This window comes from Palaemon carinicauda, chromosome 14 (genome assembly GCF_036898095.1).
Source record: "Palaemon carinicauda isolate YSFRI2023 chromosome 14, ASM3689809v2, whole genome shotgun sequence".
Classification (NCBI taxonomy): Eukaryota; Metazoa; Arthropoda; class Malacostraca; order Decapoda; family Palaemonidae; genus Palaemon; species Palaemon carinicauda.
The window spans coordinates 116,398,192-116,421,720 of record NC_090738.1 but is presented as its reverse complement, the minus strand read 5'-3'; the positions used below and the strand labels follow the sequence as shown (position 1 = coordinate 116,421,720).

The window sequence follows — 23,529 nt, the reverse complement described above, 5'->3', positions numbered from 1 at the left end:
ATCCGTTTAAAGATTGAAATATCCACAAATAACTAATTTAGTTTTATCCTTGTCAGTCATCTCAATGAGCCTATTGAACTCCTAATTAAGAAATTTAAATTTTTTCTCGGAGGTTTGTAAACTATTACTCTAGATATTTTGATTTTGTGTGTGAAGTTATTTCCATATATTCAAAACTTGTTACACCAGTTCTGTTTTATCATATTGAGATTAGAATAGCATTTGCAAACGAAAAGCCCAACTCCCCCCCCCCCCCCTCCTTAACATGCCTTATTTCTCGGAATATGTAAGAAAGCATGTGTATTTACTGTAGGTAGGCCTATTAAGCTTAGTTTGTCATGGTCATTTTGGCCATGTTCCAGACATCGCTAATATGTGGAAACATTTTGCATTTATCAATTCTTTAACTTGAATTGACGACCATATTAGGTAATACAAATACTATTTTTATTTGCAAAATATTTCTTTAAATTGCTAATGAATATTTAAAGACTTTGGACAATATCTTTTTCCTTTTAAATGGAAAACTAGTTTTCTATTATTGTTCTTTAATTTACGGAAGTCATTTTCTATGCATAGATATTGCGTAAATTATGCCTAACTATGGTAATTACAGCTATTATCCTTTGGACGCATTTCCTTATTTCTGAATCGTAAGACGGAATTTAGATTTTTATATAACTAAAACCTCTTCAAAAAGACAATTTGAGAACAAACTAATATAGATATCTTATATATAAGCCGAATTATTTTTAATTAATTTTGTTATAGAAATTGGATGTCTTGCAATAACTTCTCAAGCAGCAACAATTAAACGAAAACATGATTTCGAAAGTTTTATTTTAGTCAATTCAATTATCCAGTGAGCTATTCGAATTCACTGCCACAATATATTTTATTCAAACAAATCTTTTAAACTCCAGATCGATGGTTTGCTATGAAATCTATGAAATACATGTTTCGCTTTTAAAGAACGTGAAATCATAGAATATGAAATACGGTTATGAATATAGCTTGTGTTGCGTTAAAACAATAATAAAAACACACGGCATATACTTTAAGTTACGAATTATTCAAGTAACTGTAATAAAATTTCATTGAAATTCCTTTTCTTGTATTTCTTTTAACAATAGATGTCAGCACTTATTAGTTGTGATGACGTAAGTGACACCATTGTTTGTGTCTTGACCAATCAGAAACCGAATTTTCCCCCTTTGGTGAAATAGCTGTTTATGATTGGGTAGCAGACGCTGGAGGCAGTGGTGCCAGATATGGGGATTTATCTCTAGATTTGTAGATTTATTCCTAGATTTGGGAATTTATCCTTAGATTTGGGGATTTTGGATGACGTGACGATATTTTGTGCGTATTTTTATGAAGAAACAGAGATGAGTAAACCTTTATTTTGTTGCAATTAGTTTACTTACAATTACATGTAAGGATAGTGAGTAATTTTTTTATTAGAAAATATATTTCTGGAAATGGGGATTTTGGGTGGGTTTAGGAATTTTTTTATCACGAGTATTTTATGGATTTTTAGACTAACCCATCTGGCAATACTGGCTGTAGGTATTTTCTTAGCGAAGTCTCTTATCCTGTGGCCTCGTAATAATCGTATCGTCTATCCCTGCTTCTTGTTATTTGTGACGTTTGTGGATGCAAGGTATAAAATAGGTCTGGTATTTGATCGGCTACGAATTAGGTTGGTTAATGAAAGTTTTCAAATAGGTGGTAATCAGGTTATTGTGAATGTTAGCTGCTGCTTTGACCGTGAATGATAGGGTGGCAAATGACTTTTGATGTAAGCTTTCGCTGTATTTACTTAATTGTGTGCCGGTGTAATGGTCTATTTTTTTCCCCCGTCCGAAATCCCCCCCCCCCTGGGAAATATGCGCCCAGGATATATCCCCCCCCCCCCGGAACTGTCCCAGGATAATAATGCCCCCTCTGGGCCAAGATTCCCCAATTGCTTGGTGGAGGTAACCATTATTTCGGACGGGGGGAAAACAGACCCTTACATCGGGTCATAAAAGAAAGTCATTAATTTGTTTAATTTTAATGTTTTTAGAGTGCGCAGTTCAACATTACCCCTCACCAGTACAAGTTTGTGACCTGGGAATGGGGTCCGGTGGCTTTCCCCCGGATATGGGTTGTGACCTGGGAACTTCTAGGTTAGGTTAGGTGGGTTTGTTAGGTTCTGTACCCTTTTGTACCTGTTTATATTTTGTGTTAAGGGTGTAATGGAAAAGTGCGTTAAAATACACCCGGGGGGGGGGATATCTTGGGGCTGAAATTTCGGTTTCATTGAAGTTTATTCCATGGCAATGTAACCTAGGATTCCAACTACATTTTCTTATAGGAAAAATTACGCTCCCTTCGAAAATAACACTCGTTCCCGTCGCAAATTAATAGTTTCAGAAATATATATACATCTATATCCTCCGATAATGGGGGACCCCCAGTGGGAACTCGGTGTTTTGGGTGGGGAAATCATACTGGGGAACCGATATATAACCGTAAATCAGTCCTTTTCTTCTCTATACATTTCCTTCTTGTGTTTATTATAACCGTAGGAAAATACAAAACAGTATAACTGGATATATTTGGGAGGAGCCGTTTCAAAGCTTATTTCTTGTAGTAATACAGTAACCAGTGCTGCCAACGCCTGTTGTAGTTTAAATGTTAGCATTCCATACCTGATGTAGATCAAATGTTAGCATTCCTTGCTAACATTAGCACCCATTTGTACGTACGTTCGTGCGACAGTTTCCGACCTGCGCATATATAACCCCCCTGCGCAGGAGTTTCCTCTCTCCAATTACTCTTTTTATTACCGTGTTATTTTCTCATTTTATATTCCCATTTAATATTATTTATCATTCATTCCATTTTACCTTCCTATATTGGGTTTATTTGTTTGGTTATTTCTTTATCTCTTCCTGGTTGCACATAAATACTTACTCTGGACTAGTTTTTTTATCCAGTTAATTCTCGGTGTGATCATCTCATTTTATATTCCCATTCAATATTATTTACCGTTCATTCCATGTTACCTTCCTATATTGTTTTTAATTATTTTTGTTGGTTATTTCTTTTTCTCCTCTGTGTCTTATAAATCCTTTCTCTGGTCTAGTTTCCGTATTTAGTTCATTCATGTTTACCCGCTAGAGTTCTTTGTTTTTCCCTTAACCAATCACCACCCTAGGCCTATACAGATATCTCCCTACCCCCCCACTTCCTTTATCCCTATTAGCGGTGTTTTCAGACCCTTTGTTCCAATGCCTTTCCTGTTGTAACGTTTGTCCTGGTGAGGTGTTCTGCATTACAAGTGCGGTTTCTTTATCTTATAGGCAAGACATTCACGTGTTTTATTGCAATTCTGAATCCATCATTCGTAAAACTAAGAAGAAACTCCGTTGTGGTTATACCCTTACTGCCTATAAAGGTACTTTTTTGGACAAAAGTCGTCTACCCCCATGGAAGATATTATGTGCCATCCACTTTTTGCATAAACATTCGGACCATGAGACCCTCATGGATGGTATCGACATATCTTCGAAAACTAGTGTCGATAGGTGAAGTTTCTGTTCCGAGGTTACCGAATACTTCGACGTTTTCTTCATAAAAGTAAGTCATTCCTCAATAGCCATTATACGTGTTTTGTGACCGGGGTACTTCTAGGCAAGGTTGGGTGGGTTTGTTAGGTTCTGTGGTCTTTCTGTACTATTTATATATTGTGTAACAGTTATATGGAAAAATTATTTAATATTCGAATGGAAATATTTATCATTTCTGCCACTAGTAATGTCATCGTGTCGTTGGTAGTTCTGTGTTCCATTCGTCACCGTTGTTAGTACTGTGAATCAAAGTTAGTCATTCCCCTATGCTTATTATGAGTTTTGTGACCGGGGTACTTCTAGGCAAGGTTAGGTGGGTTTGTTAGGTTCTGTGGCCTTTTGGTACTTTTTATTTATTGTTTAATAGTTATATGGAAAAATTATTTAGTTTACGTATGGAAATATTTAGCATTTCTATCTCTAGAAATGTCATCGTGTCGTTGGTAACACTGTGTACCATTCGTCAACGTTGGTAGTTCTGTCAACCATTGGTAACGTTGCTAATGTTATCGTCCCCTACATCTGTTGTTTATATATTTTAACTCGCTATATATGTCAACAGTGTTAATATTTATATGGTTCATTTGTATTGTATTTCATTGTGTGATTTCGCACTGGAAATATATGATTTCCTATAGTAGATATCGTGATTTAACTGGTTTTCTCATTCATTTCATCCGTAATAATATCAACCAATTCGTCAACTTATAACTTATAATTGATTGATCTGTTTGTTTGCGATTGAAATGATCATCAAAATCGGTTAAATCACGTTATTTGCTATAGGAAATCATATATTTCTTGTGCGAAATCACACCTTGGAATAATATACAAAATTACCGAAATTTCAATTGGGGGGAAAAATTTCCTGCTACACCAGTTTAGTATGACTTACAAAATTCTATCTGTTTTAGTATGTGGCCTAACCTAACCTAACAAGCCAGGTAGGCCACATATTAAACCTTAATAAACTTATTTTGAAGCAAAGCGAAAAATCTATTTTTGGGTGAGATGGCCATGTCGTCCTGATGGAAGGTTCCTTTGGGCAGCTTTCTAAGGGATATTTGGCTACAGTGATACTCCCAGAGAATTGACCATAGGTCTCCAGAATTCTAACTCCTGGCGCGAGTATCCTTAAAAATTTTCTTGAGGATATCGCATAATATCGGGGGACGTATTTCATGATACGACACAGGGCAATCTTCACCCCGAATAGAGTTTTCGCTCTGACGGGAAAAGTGTCGAAATTGAAAGGTCTAATATGGCTACCCATTCCTTGTAGCAATTAAGCATGGTGCCACAGATAGAGTAATTTCGGGTGGGTATTGTTATACAATCGTTTTCTTAGAAAAGGAGGGTGGGTCCATCAGGACGACATGGCCATCTCGCCCAAAAATAGATTTTTTTGCCTTGCTTCAAAATCCGTTTTTTGGGCTCTAAAGCCATGTCGTCTTGATGGAAGCTTGCCAGAGAATTACTTGAAAGTACTGTATCTGTGGGTTTGTATAACTGCCTTGACCTTGGATCAGCTTCTATATGGTCATCCAGACCACAGAAATGTGTGACGATACCGTTATACATCATATCCACTAAGCATGCAACAATCTTGGGGCTTCCTGCCCCCTGCAGGGAAATGTCCTCATCGACAATAGAAGCAGCAAGGTTTGTATATATATAGGAACAAATGTAAATATCATTAATTTGTTCACCTATATAAGTACCCTCAAGCATATAATTTACTTAGGAAATAAGTAAAAAACTGTAATTTTATTTAACTACTTTTGGGGCGAATAAGACACAAATACACGTTGAACATTTATTTAAATATGTAACAATTGGTGTATTAAAATTAGTATCAGAATTATACATCCAACTTATAATTATACATCCAACTTATTAAAGATGTATATATTTTCTACCTGAAAGGGAAGAAAAGTCATGAGCCACTCCAAATTAGTTGAAAAATTAAGATAATTTCACTGTAAATGTTGGATAATTATCAACACTCTGTACAAGTGTACACATGGCCCTGGTGTCATTGGTATGATTCTGCACCTATAAAGAACAGTCTTAGTGTCACCAAGGTGACATTTGATAAAAGGTATTGCACTGCAGGGTGTTAACACCTTTTCACCCAAACTGAAACTGTCCCAAACAGTTCACTTCATCGCAGTACTAGACAACAGGTTTCACAACACTACTTGCCGCCACCACAAAATGTTTTAAGTCGTGCACTTTCCAACCAGTGTATGTGCAGTGTCTCAAAGTCCATATACTGAAAAAAGTTAAGTAAGGAAGCAATCTTTCTCGGATCATGACCTGCGGGTGTACTATCAGGATCCACTCTGCGAATGTAGGAGGTGACTTTCGCCCTCAGTTGTTTTAGGGATAAGTTTGATTCTGAGGTTTCGCCTTTGAAGAGCTATCCTCCCCTGAAGTCTGAAGTTCTTTGAAGATAGACCTTTAGACACTCTACTAGACATAGAGAGACATCTTCCTTCAGAGGGCAGATTCTCCAGCGAGAGAGGTAGGATCAGGAAAGAGATTCAGTTCTCCCACTTCTGTGAACTGAATATGGCCCTCATCTCATGATAGGGCTACTATTTCACTAACTCTATAGCTAACAGAAATATCACTTTTTGTGTTAAATCCTTTAGAGAGCAATCTTCATTGTTCAAGGTTGAAGCATAGTGTAAGACTTTGTCCAGAGACCATGAAATGGGCTTCGGAGTGGCTGCTGGTTTGTCTAGCGCATGCCTTTGGAATCTTGTTGAAGATTCGTTCGCCAGGTCCACCTGGAAGGCGTATAGAAGAGGTCTAGTCAAAGCTGACTTACACGTAGTTATCGTGGTGGCAGCCAAGCCTTGTTCGTGAAGGTGGGTGAAGAAGGACAGGCAGAAGTCTATTGAGATTTCCTTCGGCTTTTTTGCCTTTACAAAAGCAACCGACTTCTTCCAAGACGATTCATTTTGTCTTCTGGTTGACTTTGACTTGTATTCTTCTAGAAAGTCTATACTGTCTTTCGAGATCCCAAATCTTTTCTTGACTGCTAAGGCAAGAAAATCATGAGATGAAGGTTTTGGGTTCTCTGTGATGAAGGGAAGACAGTCGACTTCTGAACCAACTGGAGAATTGATGAACAATTAAAATTAAATTTGTTCCAACACGAATACTTACCTCGAACTACTTTCTTAGGAGTTACCTGTAACCTCCTCTCTACCAACCAGAGTTTTGTGTAGTGTACCCTCACCCCGTTTTCTATGGAGGCCTACCCCCGGCATTAAAGAATCTGCCCCAAGGGTAGGCTTATCGTAGGTCGATGTCCGCCCGGGTCAATAGCTTCAGTAAGTTCTCTGGTCGCGACGTGTCAACACGTCGCCCTCGTTCTCTATCGATCCTTTGTGTGCATTCTGAGTGTCCCACGTGTTCCCCGCGCGGTAACTTGTGTTTCCTGTGTACTTTACCCGGGTGTTCCTGTGTGTTCACCCTCCACCCGTGTGCTTACCCAGTGTATTCCTTGATTCCCTTCGTGCTTGTGTCTTGCGTGTGTGCATTATGGAGCAAATCCGCCGTTGTCCGGGGCCTAGGGCCGGTAAATCGTGTGGAGCGTTCCTCTCCAATCCTGAAGTGGAACCTCACTCCCTTTGCTGCTCCTGTAGGGGAAGGGTTTGTTCGTCAGCAGATACGTGCCCCGAGTGTGTAGGCTGGAGTGATATCCAATGGGTACGTTACGGTACTAAAAAGAGAAAATCGGCGAAACGTTCCCCCAGAAAAGCTAGCGTTACTTCGCCGCTACCATCACCCAGTGAGCGGTCCGACGGGGCCTCTGTTTCGCCGTCCCCTACACAGAGTAGGGGCCGAGGTAAGTCTGTAGTGGAGAAGGAACAAAGCAGCCTTCCCCAAGAGTAGTGAAAGTGCAGTGCCGGTTGCGGGCCCTTCTAGGGCTAGTGAAGAACCCAGTAGTGCGTCCGGAGAGTCGGCCCTTGTGCTCGTGGGCCTGTGCTTCAGGGTCTTTGGTAGGCGGAGACAACCAGAATAAGTTACGGTCTTCGGGTAATGATGCCTTCGGTTGGAAGCTTCCGAAGACACCAGGTAGGTCCCCGTTACGAATGGAAGAGGGCCTGGACCCCTGGCTCCCTAGCATGGAACGCCTTGAATCGTTCCCGGCCCCCCTCACGGAAGTCCCCTTAGACTTCCTTCAGCCGTCGACCTCGGGCATTCAACGCGTGAAGAAGTCCCCCGCAGTCCCCGCTACCGCCCGACATACGATAAGTACAGTGTCGTCGGGTTCGTCGGAAGATTATTTCTCGTTGGGGGAAGAAGTCAGGAGAAAACACCGTCGTCGGAGAGAGCGGTCCAGGAGCAGGCGTTGCCGTTCTAGGTTGCGCTCCAGGTACAGTAGGAAGCGCTCCCGCTCCCCAGGGCGTAAGTACAAAAGGAGTAGGTCTCCCGGTGGCGACTGGGTCTTCGTACCCCAGGAGTCAAGGGTGCCTTGTTCCCCGGACCGCCGGTCCAGAGAGTTCTCGCCAAGGATGCCGTCCTCCAAACACGACCTTGACCCTCGCAACCAAGCTCGCAGGAAGGACTCTACAGGAAGGCGTAAGTCCTCAAAGCCTCCGGTTCACCCCGCCCAGCGGGGGGAAACGCGCTTCTTTTCGGGCAGCCTGGCCGAACCAGCCCAGCTGGTGCGGCCTTCGGGTCAGCCCACGGGAACTGCGTCCTCGGCACCCAGAGCCCTTGAGCGGACGAGAGTCCCCGCTGAATCGGCGATGCCTGCATTAACCCAGGCCCCTGGTGCGGACGTCCCCGCCGATGAAGTCCAGTACCTCGGTAGGACGGCACCCCTGGCTCCAAGAGCTAGACGTCCGGTCGGTGTGCCCGGTAACCCAGCTCCCCGGTCCCAAGCCGAGACCTCGGCTAACGGGAGGGAGGGTTCCCCAACGGAGGACTTGGCCTATAGGAGGGTGGTTGGCCTTATCAGGAGGCACCACAAGATTGAGGAACCTACAGCTACGGACGAGGACTACTGGAGGTCAAGCCTGTTACGGATTATGCAGACCCCTACCCAACCTAAGACGTCTCTAGCGCTTCCTCTAGCCCGAGATCTGGTCCTAGGGCAGGAGTATGTGGACAAGGTAGTGGCTAGTAATGCCGAGGCCCCCAAAACCCAGAGTTCCTCAAAATTGCTCCAGTGCCTCAAGACTCAGAGCAAAGTATATGTGCCAGAGGGGCGTCGCCCAGGCCCCTGTAAAGTGGAATCATACATTGACATCCTGAGTCAGGGCGTCTCAGAGGATAGAGCCTCTTCGGCCCCAGTTTGTTTCTCGCCATCGGAGGCCTCCATGATGGAAGAAATGTCAAGGGATCTAGTGAACGTCTCCTCTTGGCTGGACTGGTGGGCTTCCACCTTAGTAGGAGTACAAGCCTCGTTCGACCCCGCGGACCCTGACCAGCAGAGCCTCCTGAGGGAACTTATTACCTCCGGGGGTAAAACCCTAAAGTTTTTAACATACCAGTCGCTCGCCTTGACAGCTAACTGGGTACTCCGTAAGAGAGACACCGTACTGGCTAAGGTGTCCCGGAAGGTGCCAGACAGGGAAGCGCGGGCCATGAGGAGCTTACCCTTGTGGGGGGAGACCATCATGGAGAAGGTCTTGAAGAAGGAGTCTAACAACCCCAGGCATACGCCTTCTAGGAGACCGCCCTACAAGAGGTCCGTCTCGGATAGTGCCGCGACGGCCCAGGCCTCTCCCAGCACGACAAGGAGAGAGGCTCCCTCTTCCTCCTGGTCCTCAACGCCTCAGCCCTCCTGTAGGGGAGCTCCAGCTTCCTCAAGCTCCTTCAGATCAGGTTACTCTGCCTCTAGGAGAGGCCGTTCAGGCCGCTCCTCCAGAAGGAGATAGTGGGAGGCCCCCTATCCACGCCCAAGCCTCGGGTTGGGGGATGCCTCAGACTACATTGGCAAGCATGGAAGGCTCACGGAGCGGAGCCTTGGCCAGTGTCCGTACTAAAGGAGGGCTACAGACTACCGTTCTTAGCAGAACCACCCCCTCTTATCCCGGCCAGCCGGGCGGAATGGCTAGCTCCCAAAGACCCGTTGAAGAAGACCGCCCTTCAAGAGGAGGTGTCCTCCATGTTAGAGAAGGGCGCCATGGAAGAAGTTCTTCTCCCAGGCCCGGGTTTCTACAGTCTTCTGTTCCTAGTAGAAAAAGCGATGGGGGGGGGGGGGGGGGGGGCTGGAGACCAGTTATAGATCTGTCGGCTCTCAACAAGTTCATCAAGAAGACGGACTTCAAAATGGACACTCCGAAGTCAGTCCTGCTGTCCTTGAGGGAGAAAGATTACATGATGACCATAGACCTCAAGGATGCCTACTTCCAAATTCCGGTCCACCCCTCGAGTCGAAAGTTTCTCCGGGTGAAATGGGGTTCCCAGATCCTGCAATTCAAGACCCTTTGCTTCGGATTGTCAACAGCGCCCCAGGTGTTCACGAGAGTCTTCACGACTGTCTCAGTGTGGGCTCACGAACGAGGCATTCGCCTCATCCGATACCTGGATGACTGGTTGCTACTTTCCTCCTCGAAGGACCTCTTGGAGGAACAAGGGATGAAACTCCTCCAGTTTTGCAAGGATCTGGGCATCGTAATCAACCCGGAAAAATCAAACCTATCCCCATCCACCAGAATGAACTACTTGGGAATGACGATAGATACCATTCTGGGAAAAGCCTTCCCTTCGGAGGACAGAATAAACAACCTCATGAATATCATTCGGCCGTTCCTGTCGGGGCGCCCCAGGAGAGCGAAAGACTGGCAGAAACTGATAGGTCACCTGGTCTCATTGGAGAAACTAGTTCCCCAAGGGAGGGTAAGGCTCAGAGCCATACAATGGAACCTGAAGAACCTCTGGTGCCAACTGGACTCACAACAAGTCCTAATCCCAGTTCTACCAAACACGAGACCCTCCCTGTAATGGTGGCATTGCCGGTCGAACTCACTCAAGGGGATGCCCTTCGCGAGCGACCCCCCCGAGTTACTACTGTTCACAGACGCCTCCAACCAAGGGTGGGGAGCCCATCTCCTCGACGAAACAGCACGAGGGACCTGGTTGGACGGGGAAAAGGAACTCCACATCAATGTCCTGGAGTTGAAGGCAGTCCAGAAGGCTTGCCTACACTTCGCAGATCTTCTAAAGGGAAACACCGTGGCGTTGATGTGCGACAACGCCACGGTAGTAGCATACATAAAGAAGCAAGGAGGCTTGAAGTCGAAGGAATTGTGCGATCTCACCATAAAAATTCTAGATTGGGCAGAAGAGAACCAAGTGGTGTTGTTAGCGAGGTTCATTTCCGGGAAGAAAAACGTGCTGGCCGACGGTCTCAGCAGAGTGGGCCAGATAGTAGGGACAGAATGGTCCCTTCTTCCAGAAGTAGCCAAGCTCATCATCCAACGTTGGGGTTCCCCGGTGATGGACCTCTTTGCAACAAAACTCAACGCCCAACTCCCCGTATATTGTTCTCCGGTACCAGACCCGAAAGCAGCCTTAGAAGACGCCTTTCAGCACAAGTGGGACAATCTAGACGTGTACGCTTTTTCCCCTTTCACGTTGATAAGGCAAGTGCTCAACAGAGTAAGGACAACCCGAAACCTAAAGAGGACTTTGGTAGCGCCCTGGTGGCCAGAGAGAGAGTGGTTCGCGGACCTAAAAGACTAGGCTGTGGGCCTCCTTCACGAAGTGGTGCTCTGAGAAGCACATTAAGCCTCTTAAGGCCTCTGTCCCAGACATAGCAGATTTTCTGGTGTTTCTTAGAGACAAGATGGGAATGTCAATCCCAGCCATAAAAGGGGTTCGGGCCGCCTTAGGCCAAGTCTTCCTCCTGAAGGGCACCGACCTGGGGGCCTCGAGGCACATAGCGATGCTTGTCAAGAGTTTCGAGCAGTCCTGCCCCCCACAGGCGAGTAGGGTGCCCCAGTGGGACTTAGCCAAGGTCCTGAAGATGTTGTGTGGCCCCCCCTTTGAACCTTTGAAAGATATCGTGGACAGAGATCTCACTCTCAAGGCCGTCTTCTTGCTGGCCTTGGTGTCCGCTAAGAGAGTGGGTGAGATCCATGGGCTGTCATTTGACGTTTCTCATTCGAAGGGGTGGAAAGAAGTATCTTTCAAGTTCGTCCCTTCTTTTGTGGCTAAGACTCGGAACCCAGCAGTCTGGGATCCGAGGTTCGAAGGTTTTTCAATACCTGCCATCCCTAGGACGAGTAATTCAGAGGATTTGAAATTATGCCCTGTACGAACCATTAGAAAATACCTTGAAAGAACGGCTCATCTCCGCCCAGGCATCAAGAGCCTCTTCGTATCCACGGGTATTACTAAGAAGCAAGTGTCCAAGAACACCATTTCCTTCTGGTTGAGACAAGTTATTGCCAGAGCCTACAAGGAAGAAGGCATAGCAGTGCCAGGCACCCCCAGACCTCAGGACATCAGAGGCCTGAGCACGTCCTTAGCCTTTGAGAAAAACATGGCAGTAGGTCAGATCCTGCGAGCAGGTACTTGGTCAAACCAGTCAACCTTTACTGCCCATTACCTCAAGGACTACTCGAGGAAGTCCTTAGACGGGTTCTCCATTGGAACAGTCATCTCCGCCCTCCAAGCGGTGTAACGGTAAAAGCCCCAGGCTCAATCACGGCTAGCAACCGGGAGACACAGGTGCGTTTTCCTTCCATCCTACCCAGTTGCTTCCTAGCCTCATCGGGGAGTACCAACTTATACCATTGGATAACACATTCTTCACGGCTACGCTACTGGAGGCAACATCAGAAGAAGTTTTTTCAAAGGGCGAGTACTTAGACACTAACGTGAACTCTGTGTAGTTACCCTCTCATCCGTTTTCTAGTAGGTACCGTTATTCCTGGGCCTCTTGGCCTCCGCTTACCGGGTCAGGGGGTCAGAATAGCACTCCCGCCTCCTAAAGTGTAAGTCTCCTGAGAAAGTAGTTCGAGGTAAGATTAGTGTTGGAACAAATCAAAAATTTTAAGTAATTTTTATTTTTCCCAACATACTTACCGAGAACTACTTTCGGGTAATGGCCCTCCCTTCCTTCCCCGAGTGCCTCTCTTCCCTTGCAAGCATTGTGCTAATCCAATAGAACTTACTGAAGCTGTTGACCCGGGCGGACATCGACCTACGATAAGCCTACCCTCGGGGCGCATTCTTTAATGCCGGGGGTAGGCCTCCATAGAAAACGGGGTGGGGGTTACATTACACAAAACTCTGGTCGGTAGAGAGGAGGTTACAGGTAACTCCTAAGAAAGTTCGAGGTAAGTATGTTAGGAAAAATAAGAATTACTTAAAATTTTTGATATTTTAAGATCAGAAACTACAATGAATTTGATCTATAATAATATACGCTGTAAAAACTTTAAAGAAAAAAAAAGAGGAAGAGAAATAAGATAGTGTCTGTGTACCTCAAGATAGATTAGCAGAATCTGGCTCTTTACCAACTTAGCAGAATCTGGCTCTTTACCAACTTAGCAGAATCTGGCTCTTCTACCAATTTAACAGAATCTGGCTCTTCTACCAACTTAGCAGAATCTGGCTCTTCTACCAATTTAACAGAATCTGGCCCTTCTACCAACTTAGCAGAATCTGGCTCTTCTACCAATTTAACAGAATCTGGCTCTTCTACCAACTTAGCAGAATCTGGCTCTTCTACCAACTTAGCAGAATCTGGCTCTTCTACCAACTTAACAGAATCTGGCTCTTCTACCAACTTAGCAGAATCTGGCTCTTTACCAACTTAGCAGAATCTGGCTCTTCTACCAACTTAGCAGAATCTGGCTCTTCTACCAACTTAGCAGAATCTGGCTCTTCTACCAACTTATCAGAATCTGGCTCTTCTACCAACTTAGCAGAATCTGGCTCTTCTACCAATTTAACAGAATCTGGCTCTTCTACCAACTTAGCAGAATCTGGCTCTTCTACCAACTTAGCAGAATCTGGCTCTTTACCAACTTAGCAGAATCTGGCTCTTTACCAACTTAGCAGAATCTGACTCTTATACCAACTTAGCAGAATCTGGCTCTTTACCAACTTAGCAGAATCTGGCTCTTTACCAACTTAGCAGAATCTGGCTCTTCTACCAACTTAGCAGAATCTGGCTCTTTACAACTTAGCAGAATCTGGCTCTTTACAACTTAGCAGAATCTGGCTCTTTACCAACTTAGCAGAATCTGGCTCTTATACCAACTTAGCAGAATCTGGCTCTTCTACCAACTTAGCAGAATCTGGCTCTTCTACCAATTTAACAGAATCTGGCTCTTCTACCAACTTAGCAGAATCTGGCTCTTCTACCAACTTAGCAGAATCTGGCTCTTTACCAACTTAGCAGAATCTGGCTCTTTACCAACTTAGCAGAATCTGACTCTTATACCAACTTAGCAGAATCTGGCTCTTTACCAACTTAGCAGAATCTGGCTCTTTACCAACTTAGCAGAATCTGGCTCTTCTACCAACTTAGCAGAATCTGGCTCTTTACAACTTAGCAGAATCTGGCTCTTTACAACTTAGCAGAATCTGGCTCTTTACCAACTTAGCAGAATCTGGCTCTTATACCAACTTAGCAGAATCTGGCTCTTCTACCAACTTAGCAGAATCTGGCTCTTTACCAACTTAGCAGAATCTGGCTCTTCTACCAACTTATCAGAATCTGGCTCTTCTACCAACTTAGCAGAATCTGGCTCTTCTACCAATTTAACAGAATCTGGCTCTTCTACCAACTTAGCAGAATCTGGCTCTTCTACCAATTTAACAGAATCTGGCTCTTCTACCAACTTAGCAGAATCTGGCTCTTTACCAACTTAGCAGAATCTGGTTCTTCTACCAATTTAACAGAATCTGGCTCTTCTACCAACTTAGCAGAATCTGGCTCTTCTACCAACTTAGCAGAATCTGGCTCTTCTACCAACTTAGCAGAATCTGGCTCTTCTACCAATTTAACAGAATCTGGCTCTTCTACCAACTTAGCAGAATCTGGCTCTTCTACCAACTTAGCAGAATCTGGCTCTTTACCAACTTAGCAGAATCTGGCTCTTTACCAACTTAGCAGAATCTGACTCTTATACCAACTTAGCAGAATCTGGCTCTTCTACCAACTTAGCAGAATCTGGCTCTTTACCAACTTAGCAGAATCTGGCTCTTCTACCAACTTAGCAGAATCTGGCTCTTTACAACTTAGCAGAATCTGGCTCTTTACAACTTAGCAGAATCTGGCTCTTATACCAACTTAGCAGAATCTGGCTCTTCTACCAACTTAGCAGAATCTGGCTCTTCTACCAACTTAGCAGAATCTGGCTCTTCTACCAACTTATCAGAATCTGGCTCTTCTACCAACTTAGCAGAATCTGGCTCTTCTACCAATTTAACAGAATCTGGCTCTTTACCAACTTAGCAGAATCTGGCTCTTTACCAACTTAGCAGAATCTGGCTCTTCTACCAACTTAGCAGAATCTGGCTCTTCCACCAATTTAGCGGAATCTGGCTCTTCTACTTATTTAGCAGAATCTGGCTCTTCTACTTATTTAGCAGAATCTGGTTCTTCTACTAATTTAACAGAATCTGGCTCTTCTACTAATTTAACAGAATCTGGCTCTTCTACCAACTTAGCAGAATCTGGCTCTTCCACCAATTTAACGGAATCTGGCTCTTCTACTTATTTAGCAGAATCTGGCTCTTCTACTTATTTAGCAGAATCTGGCTCTTCTACTTATTTAGCAGAATCTGGCTCTTCTACTTATTTAGCAGAATCTGGCTCTTCTACCAATTTAGCAGAATCTGGCTCTTCTACCAACTTAGCAGAATCTGGCTCTTCCACCAATTTAGCGGAATCTGGCTCTTCTACTTATTTAGCAGAATCTGGCTCTTCTGCTTATTTAGCAGAATCTGGCTCTTCTACCAACTTAGCACAATCTGGCTCTTCCACCAATTTAGCGGAATCTGGCTCTTCTACTTATTTAGCAGAATCTGGCTCTTCTACTTATTTAGCAGAATCTGGCTCTTCTACCAACTTAGCAGAATCTGGCTTTTCTACTTATTTAGCAGAATCTGGCTCTTCTACTAATTTAGCGGAATCTGGCTCTTCTACTAATTTAGCGGAATCTGGCTCTTCTACTAATTTAGTGGAATCTGGCTCTTCTAATTTAGCAGAATCTGGCTCTTCTACTAATTTAGTAGAATCTGGCTCTTCTACTAATTTAGTAGAATCTGGCTCTTCTACTAATTTAGTAGAATCTGGCTCTTCTAATTTAGCAGAATCTGGCTTTTCTACTAATTTAGTAGAATCTGGCTCTTCTACTAATTTAGTAGAATCTGGCTCTTCTACTAATTTAGTAGAATCTGGCTCTTCTACTAATTTAGTAGAATCTGGCTCTTCTACTAATTTAGTAGAATCTGGCTCTTCTACTAATTTAGTAGAATCTGGCTCTTCTACCAATTTAGCAGAATCTGGCTCTTCTACTAATTTAGTAGAATCTGGCTCTTCTACTAATTTAATAGAATCTATCTCTTCTACTAATTTAGCAAAATCTGGCTCCTCTACCAATTTAGCAGAATCTGGCTCCTCTACCAGTTTAGCAAAATCTAGCTCTTCTACAAATTTAGCAGAATCTGGTTCTTCTACCAATTTAGCAGAATCTGGCTCTTCTACCAATTTAGCAGAATCTGGCTCTTCTACCAATTCAGCAGAATCTGGCTCTTCTACCAATTTAGCAGAATCTGGTTCTTCTACCAATTTAGCAGAATCTGGTTCTTCTACCAATTTAGCAGAATCTGGTTCTTCTACCAATTTAGCAGAATCTGGTTCTTCTACCAATTTAGCAGAATCTGGCTCTTCTACCAATTTAGCAGAATCTGGCTCTTCTACCAATTTAGCAGAATCTGGTTCTTCTACCAATTTAGCAGAATCTGGCTCTTCTACCAATTTAGCAGAATCTGGCTCTTCTACCAATTTAGCAGAATCTGGCTCTTCTACTAATTTAGTAGAATCTGGCTCTTCTACTAATTTAGTAGAATCTATCTCTTCTACTAATTTAGCAAAATCTGGCTCCTCTACCAATTTAGCAGAATCTGGCTCCTCTACCAGTTTAGCAAAATCTAGCTCTTCTACCAATTTAGCAGAAGCTGGCTCTTCTACCAATTTAGCAGAATCTGGTTCTTCTACCAATTTAGCAGAATCTGGTTCTTCTACCAATTTAGCAGAATCTGGTTCTTCTACCAATTTAGCAGAATCTGGCTCTTCTACCAATTTAGCAGAATCTGGCTCTTCTACCAATTTAGCAGAATCTGGTTCTTCTACCAATTTAGCAGAACCTTACTCCCTACCAGTTTGGCACAACCATATTGTTTACAAGTTTAGCAGTCTTACTCTTCATCAGTCTAGCAATATGTTACTCTTTCATCAGTCTAGCAGTATTTTATCCATCTAGCAGCATCTTAAAAGTTAAGCTGTGTAGTTTTATATTTAGCTTTTTTTACCAGGATAAAAGTGCTAACTTTGGACTGGTGACACTCTTACATTCTGTTCCTGCTTCCTTTGCTCAATTTTACAGTTCAACCTCTTCTAACTTCAGCTTTTACTAATTACAGAGTTTTCATCCAGTTGCAATTAGATGCTAAATGGTCTGGCTGGACTAGATACTGTATGTTGCCCCAATTCATAAATCAAATCCTATCGTTGAACTGGTGAAACATATTCGGGAATCCAGACATACTGTACTGTACTTACATATACCAAGGCACTTCCCCCAATTTTTTGGGGGTAGTCGACATCAAACAAATGAAACAAAAAAGGCGACCTTTCCTCCCAGCCTGACAAGGGACTCAACCGAGTTTGGCTGGTACTGCTAGGATGCCACAACCCACCCTCCCCCATTATCCACCACAGATGAAGCTTCATAACGCTGAAACCCCCTACTGCTGCTACCTCCGCGGTCATCCAAGGCACCGGAGGAAGCAGCGGGGCCTACCGGAACTGCATCACAATCGCTCGCCATTCATTCTTATTTCTAGCACGCTCTCTTGCCTGTCTCACATCTATCGTCCTATCTTCCTGAGCTTTCTTCACTCCATCCATCCACCCAAACCTTGGCCTTCCTCTTGTACTTCTCCCATCATCTATTGCATTCATCACCTTCTTTAGCAGACAGCCATTTTCCATTCTCTCAACATGGCCAAACCACCTCAACACATTCATATCCACGCTAGCTGCTAACTCATTTCTTTCACCCGTGCTGACCCTTACTACATAGTTCCTAACCCTATCTACTCGAGATACACCAGCCATTCTCCTTAGACACTTCATCTCAAACGCATTCAATTTCTGTCTCTCCGGCACTTTCATTCCCCACAACTCCGATCCATACATCACAGATGGTACAATAACTTTCTCAATACAGAACTCTCTTTACATTCATGTCCAACCCTCTATTTTTTACTACTCCCTTAACTGCCCCCAACACTTTGCATACTTTGCATCCTTCATTCACTCTCTGATGTACATCTGCTTCCACTCCACCATTTGTTGCAGTAACAGACCCCAAGTACTTAAACTTATCCACCTCCTCAAGTAATTCTCCATTCAACATGACATTCAACCTTGCACCACCTTCCCTTCTCGTACATCTCGTAACCTTACTCTTACCCACATTAACTCTCAACTTCCTTCTCTCACACACCCTTCCAAATTCTGTCAGTAATTGGCTAAGCTTCTCTTCCGCGTCTGCAACCAGTACAGTATCATCCGCAAACAACAACCGATTTACCTCCCATTCATGGTCATTCTCGTCTACCTGTTTCAATCCTCGTCCAAGCACTCGAGCATTCACCTCTCTCACCACTCCGTCAACATACAAGTTAAACAACCACAGCGACATCACACATCCCTGTCTCAGCCCCACTCTCACCGGAAACCAATCGCTCACTTCATTTCCTATTCTAACACATGCTTTACTACCTTTGTAGAAACTTTACACTGCTTGCAACAACCTTCCACCAACTCCATATAACCTCAACACATTCCACATTGCTTCCCTATCAACTCTATCATACGCTTTCTCCAGATCCATAAATGCAACATTCACCTCCTTACCTTTTGCTAAATATTTCTCTCATCTGCCTAACTGTAAAAATCTGATTCATACAACCCCTACCTCTTCTAAAACCACCCTGTACTCCCAAGATTGCATTCTCTGTTTTATCCTTAATCCTATTAATCCTATTACACTTTTCCAACTACACTCAACAAACTAATACCCCTTTAATTACAACACTCATGCACATCTCCCTTACCCGTATATGGTGGTACAATACACGCACAAACCCAATCTACTGGTACCATTGATAACATAAAACTCATATTAAACAATCTCACCAACCATTCAAGTAGAGTCACACCCCCTTCCTTCAACATCTCAGCTCTCACACCATCCATACCAGATGCCTTTCTTACTCTCATTTCATCTAGTGCTCTCCTCACTTCCTCTCTTGTAATCTCTCTCTCATTTTCATCTCCCATCACAGGCACCTCAACGCCTGCAACAGCAGTTATATCTTCCTCCCTATTATCCTCAACATTCAGTAAACTTTCAAAATATTCTGCCTACCTTTTCCTTGCCTCCTCTCCTATTAACCCTGGATAGGTACGGTCCTCGGACACCCCTTTAAGGGTATACTCGGACGCGAACGACCCCGACGCCAAAAAAAATTCTTGAAAAATCAGTTTTTGCAGTAACCTCCTTTTTTCTTTTGCCAAAAAAAACTTCAATGAATGCTTAAAACAACTGTAAAGATAAATACTACTCATCTGCAGAAAAACTATTTATTATAAATATTTTAAAAAATTAAGTAGAAAAAAAAAAGACCTGACATAAAAATTCATAAAAAAAAAGTTTATACATATATACACAAATCCTTTTAGGAATTGATTCTTGAATGTTTAGGACACATCTTGATGTATTTTGGATGAAGTCAGACACATGGAGGTGAAGATCTGAAATGAGAAAAAAAGGGTAACTTTTTTTGGCCAAAAAAAATTGTCCAAATTTCATGAATTTTTTTGGGTACCCAAATGAAATAGGAAGTGGCTAATTTTTTTAGGGAATAAACATATGTTATCCTAAAATAGAAATATGTAAAAAAATCTTCATTATTTTGTAAATAACATTTATATCAGGGGCCATATCTAAAGGTAATTTTTTGAGTACTTGGAAATTTCGTAAAAAAATACATATATTTAATATATAATATGATATTTATGCAGGTAAAAATATACCAAAATATCACAAATTCTATAGGGAACAAGAATATATATAGATAGGGCAGCTTACGCTTCGGATATGTCCACAAAATGGCCGCCAACCACACTGACTCAGACTCCCTAATCTGCCACTTGAAATGTAGGAAGGGTATGTCATTTTCAAGGTGTTATTTACTAATCTAATTATTATTGGATATGCATAAAAATTGTATGGTGGGTTGCTGGATCATTGTCGATTATTTTACGACTATAAAATTAAAATTCTGACCCAAAAAACTTTTTTTGAAGGGAAATAAAATCGAAAAAAAAATGTAAAACAATATTTTAGCTAAAAAAATTTGATGATATTCAATCAAAAAAAAGTAAACAAAATTTTCCGACAAATAAATATCTAGAGGAATCATTACTCTGTGATAGTTCCTTAGTACGTAGTAATTTTGAAAGAATTGGGAAAAAACGAAAAAATGGCAATCACAGGAAAATCGAACACATACCTATATATACGCCATATCTGGCTAAAAAAAAGATAGGCATGGGTAGCCAGATCATCTAGAAACACTTTCCAACACTATAAAAATATAAGTTTTGCGACACTACTTGCCAATTCCTTACGGTAACATGACTAAGCAAAAAAATGCAAAACAAATAAAAAGGGGCACTCGTGGAAAAATGGCCATTCTAATATACGGCATTTCAGAAAAAAAAAATTTCAGCCACGTGCTAGGCAAACCATCAAGGCATATTTTCCGACAAATAAACATATAAATGAAATATTACTCTGTGATAGTTCCTTAGTACGTAGTAATTTTGAAAGAAATGGGAAAAAACGAAAAAATGGCAATCACAGGAAAATCGAACACATACTTATATATACGCCATATCTGGCTAAAAAAAAAAATAGGCATGGGTAGCCAGATCATCTAGAAACACTTTCCAACACTATAAAAATATAAGTTTTGCGACACTACTTGCCAATTCCTTACGGTAACATGACTAAGCAAAAAAATGCAAAACAAATAAAAAGGGGCACTCGCGGAAAAATGCCCAACATTCTAATATACGGCATCTCAGATAAAAAAAAAAGACATGCACGTGTTAGCCCAACCATCAAGGCACACTTTCTAACACATAAACATGAAAAAAAATCAATAATATACGGCAATTCCTTACTACGTAGTAAATTTTTACAAATATTGAAAAAAAAAACAGAAATTGGCAACCGCAGTTAAATACCCAATATACCAATAACTACGTCGTATCTGACAAAAACAAAATCACGCATGGGTAGCCAGATCATCTAGACACACTTTCCAACATTAAAAAAGCAAAAGTTTTACGACACTATTTCGCAATATCTTACGGAAAAATGACTTGGCAAAAAAATTAAAAAAAATTAAAAAGGGATACTCGCGGTAAAATGCCCGACATTCTAATATACGACATCTCAGATAAAAAAAAAGACATGCACGTGTTAGCCCAACCATCAAGGCACACTTTCTAACACATAAACATGAAAAAAAAAATGAATAATATACGGCAATTCCTTACTACGTAGTAATTTTTACAAATATTGAAAAAAAAAACAGAAATTGGTAACCGCAGTTAAATACCCAATATACCAATAACTACGTCGTATCTGACAAAAACAAAGTCATGCATGGGTAGCCAGATCATCTAGACACACTTTCCAGCACTAAACAAGCAAAAGTTTTACGACACTATTTGGCAATATCTTACGGAAAAATGACTTGGCAAAAAAATGAAAAAAAATGAAAAAGGGGCACTCGCGGTAAAATGGTCCTCGTGGTGATGAACGACATTTTAACTAAAAAAAAAAACATGCACATGGTAGCCAAACAATCCACCAAGACTTTCCACAACTGATAACCTATACAAGTTGCACCATTCTATGACAATTTCATAATACGTAATAACTTTGATAATTATGCAAACTACCTCAGAAGGGTAAACTCGGACGCGAACGACCCCGACGCGTCTCAGAAATCGAGGAAGGAGTACAGCTACAGCAATGCACATCTGGATACTACTAGAGCGTGTAGGGGAGACACCTCCTGCAGGTCGATCACCCACAAATTCAGTCACAGGGGTGAGTCACGTGAGAAAAACCTGTTTTTTTTTGACGCTCGGGGTCGCAAACGACCCACCGTACCTATCCAGGGTTAACAGCCTTCCATTTCCATCTTTCACTGTCTCTTCAATTCTTCAACCAGCCTTCCTTACTCTCTTAACTTCTTTCCAAAACTACTACTTATTCTCTTCATATGAATGACCCAATCCCTTACCCCACCTCAGGTCAGCTACCCTCTTTGCCTCGCTTACCTTGCGCTTTACTTCCACATTGTTCTCTCTATACCTTTCATACTTCTCTACACTATTACTTTGCAGCCATTCTTCAAAAGCCCTCTTTTTCTCTATATGTAAATTACATATAAATGGCAAATTTTACCTGTTTAGTTTTAGTAGCAGACTATCCAATGAATTAGTCTTTTAAGTTTAAAACTGCATTTTCTTGCAAGAGAAAAAAAATGTATAATAGATTATAAATGTAGTTTTTTTATTGAAGCTCAAAAGGGCCAGACGGACGAAGAAATTTTAAGTCGGTTTTCAATGCAAACGTTAGAGCCTATCGTACTGATCTTTTAACACGTTTTCATAACAGGAACTAAAGTACAGTAGTGAGAACACTACTGATTATTTTCTTGTGGATGACAATGTGCAGTATTCAGACATTCTTGATGCATGATAGTTGTACAGTATTGTTGGGTTGAATGATATACATTAAGCAAATTTTAATTACTTGGCAAATGTTCATTTTTGTGTGCTGTAGTTTTAATGGAAAGTTTTATGAATAGAACTTACCTGGCAGTTATATATACATAGCTAATTATCTCTATTTCGGCAGAATTTTTCTAAAACTAGGCAACCGCCTTGTGGTGGTTGGGTGGTAACACCCGTTAAAGGGTGGTAGGAGGAATCATTCCCGTTTTCTGTTCTTCAGTTCATCTCTGCCGGCCGGATCAACAACACGTTGGTCTGTCATTAAGAGTTTTTCTTCGCTTTCCCTGCTCGGTGTACCAGTCTGCTTTTTTGGTGAAGTACTCTGATTTGGGGTTTTGGCAATCGTATTTTGTTTTCTCTTAGCTTTTTTGCTGTTTTTCATTATGAGTGAAAAGAGTCATTACCGTATCTGTGCGAATGAGGAATGTAAGGTGAGACTACCGAAAATGGCGGTAGACCCTCACACCGTTTGTTCTAATTGTAGGGGTTTTGTTTGTGCCCTTGATAATAGGTGCGGGGAATGTAAGGTTTTGGTTGAGAAAGATTGGTTAATTATGAAGCGCTATGTGCGTAAGCTAGAGCTCGATAGAGTTAGGAGAGCTTCTAGGTCTAAGTCTAAGTCTGTTAGTGGTAAGGAAGACGAACTTAGCGTAGATTTATCTATTGATCCTATTATTGATTCCTCTTTGGAAGTTGATCCTTCCCTTGAGGTAGTAACTCCTGCACCTCCTACAGGTTCCGTATCTACGGATGACCCTCGGTACGCTAGCCTGGCGGCCGAGTTGAAGGCCATTAAAGAACAACTGGAGG

The 23,529-nt window shown here is 42.2% G+C and overlaps 1 long non-coding RNA gene across 2 annotated transcripts in view; it reads left to right on the top strand.

Moving 5' to 3' along the window:
• Positions 1–1,635: 1,635 nt before the first annotated feature.
• The window catches only part of LOC137653635 (uncharacterized), a 43,469-nt gene continuing 21,575 nt past the window's right edge, over positions 1,636–23,529 (top strand). The window contains exon 1 of one of the 2 annotated variants that reach the window (XR_011046529.1): positions 1,636–1,702. This is a non-coding gene — a long non-coding RNA (uncharacterized lncRNA). The remainder of the gene's footprint in view (positions 1,703–23,529) is intronic. The other variant, XR_011046528.1, reaches the window with a different exon arrangement.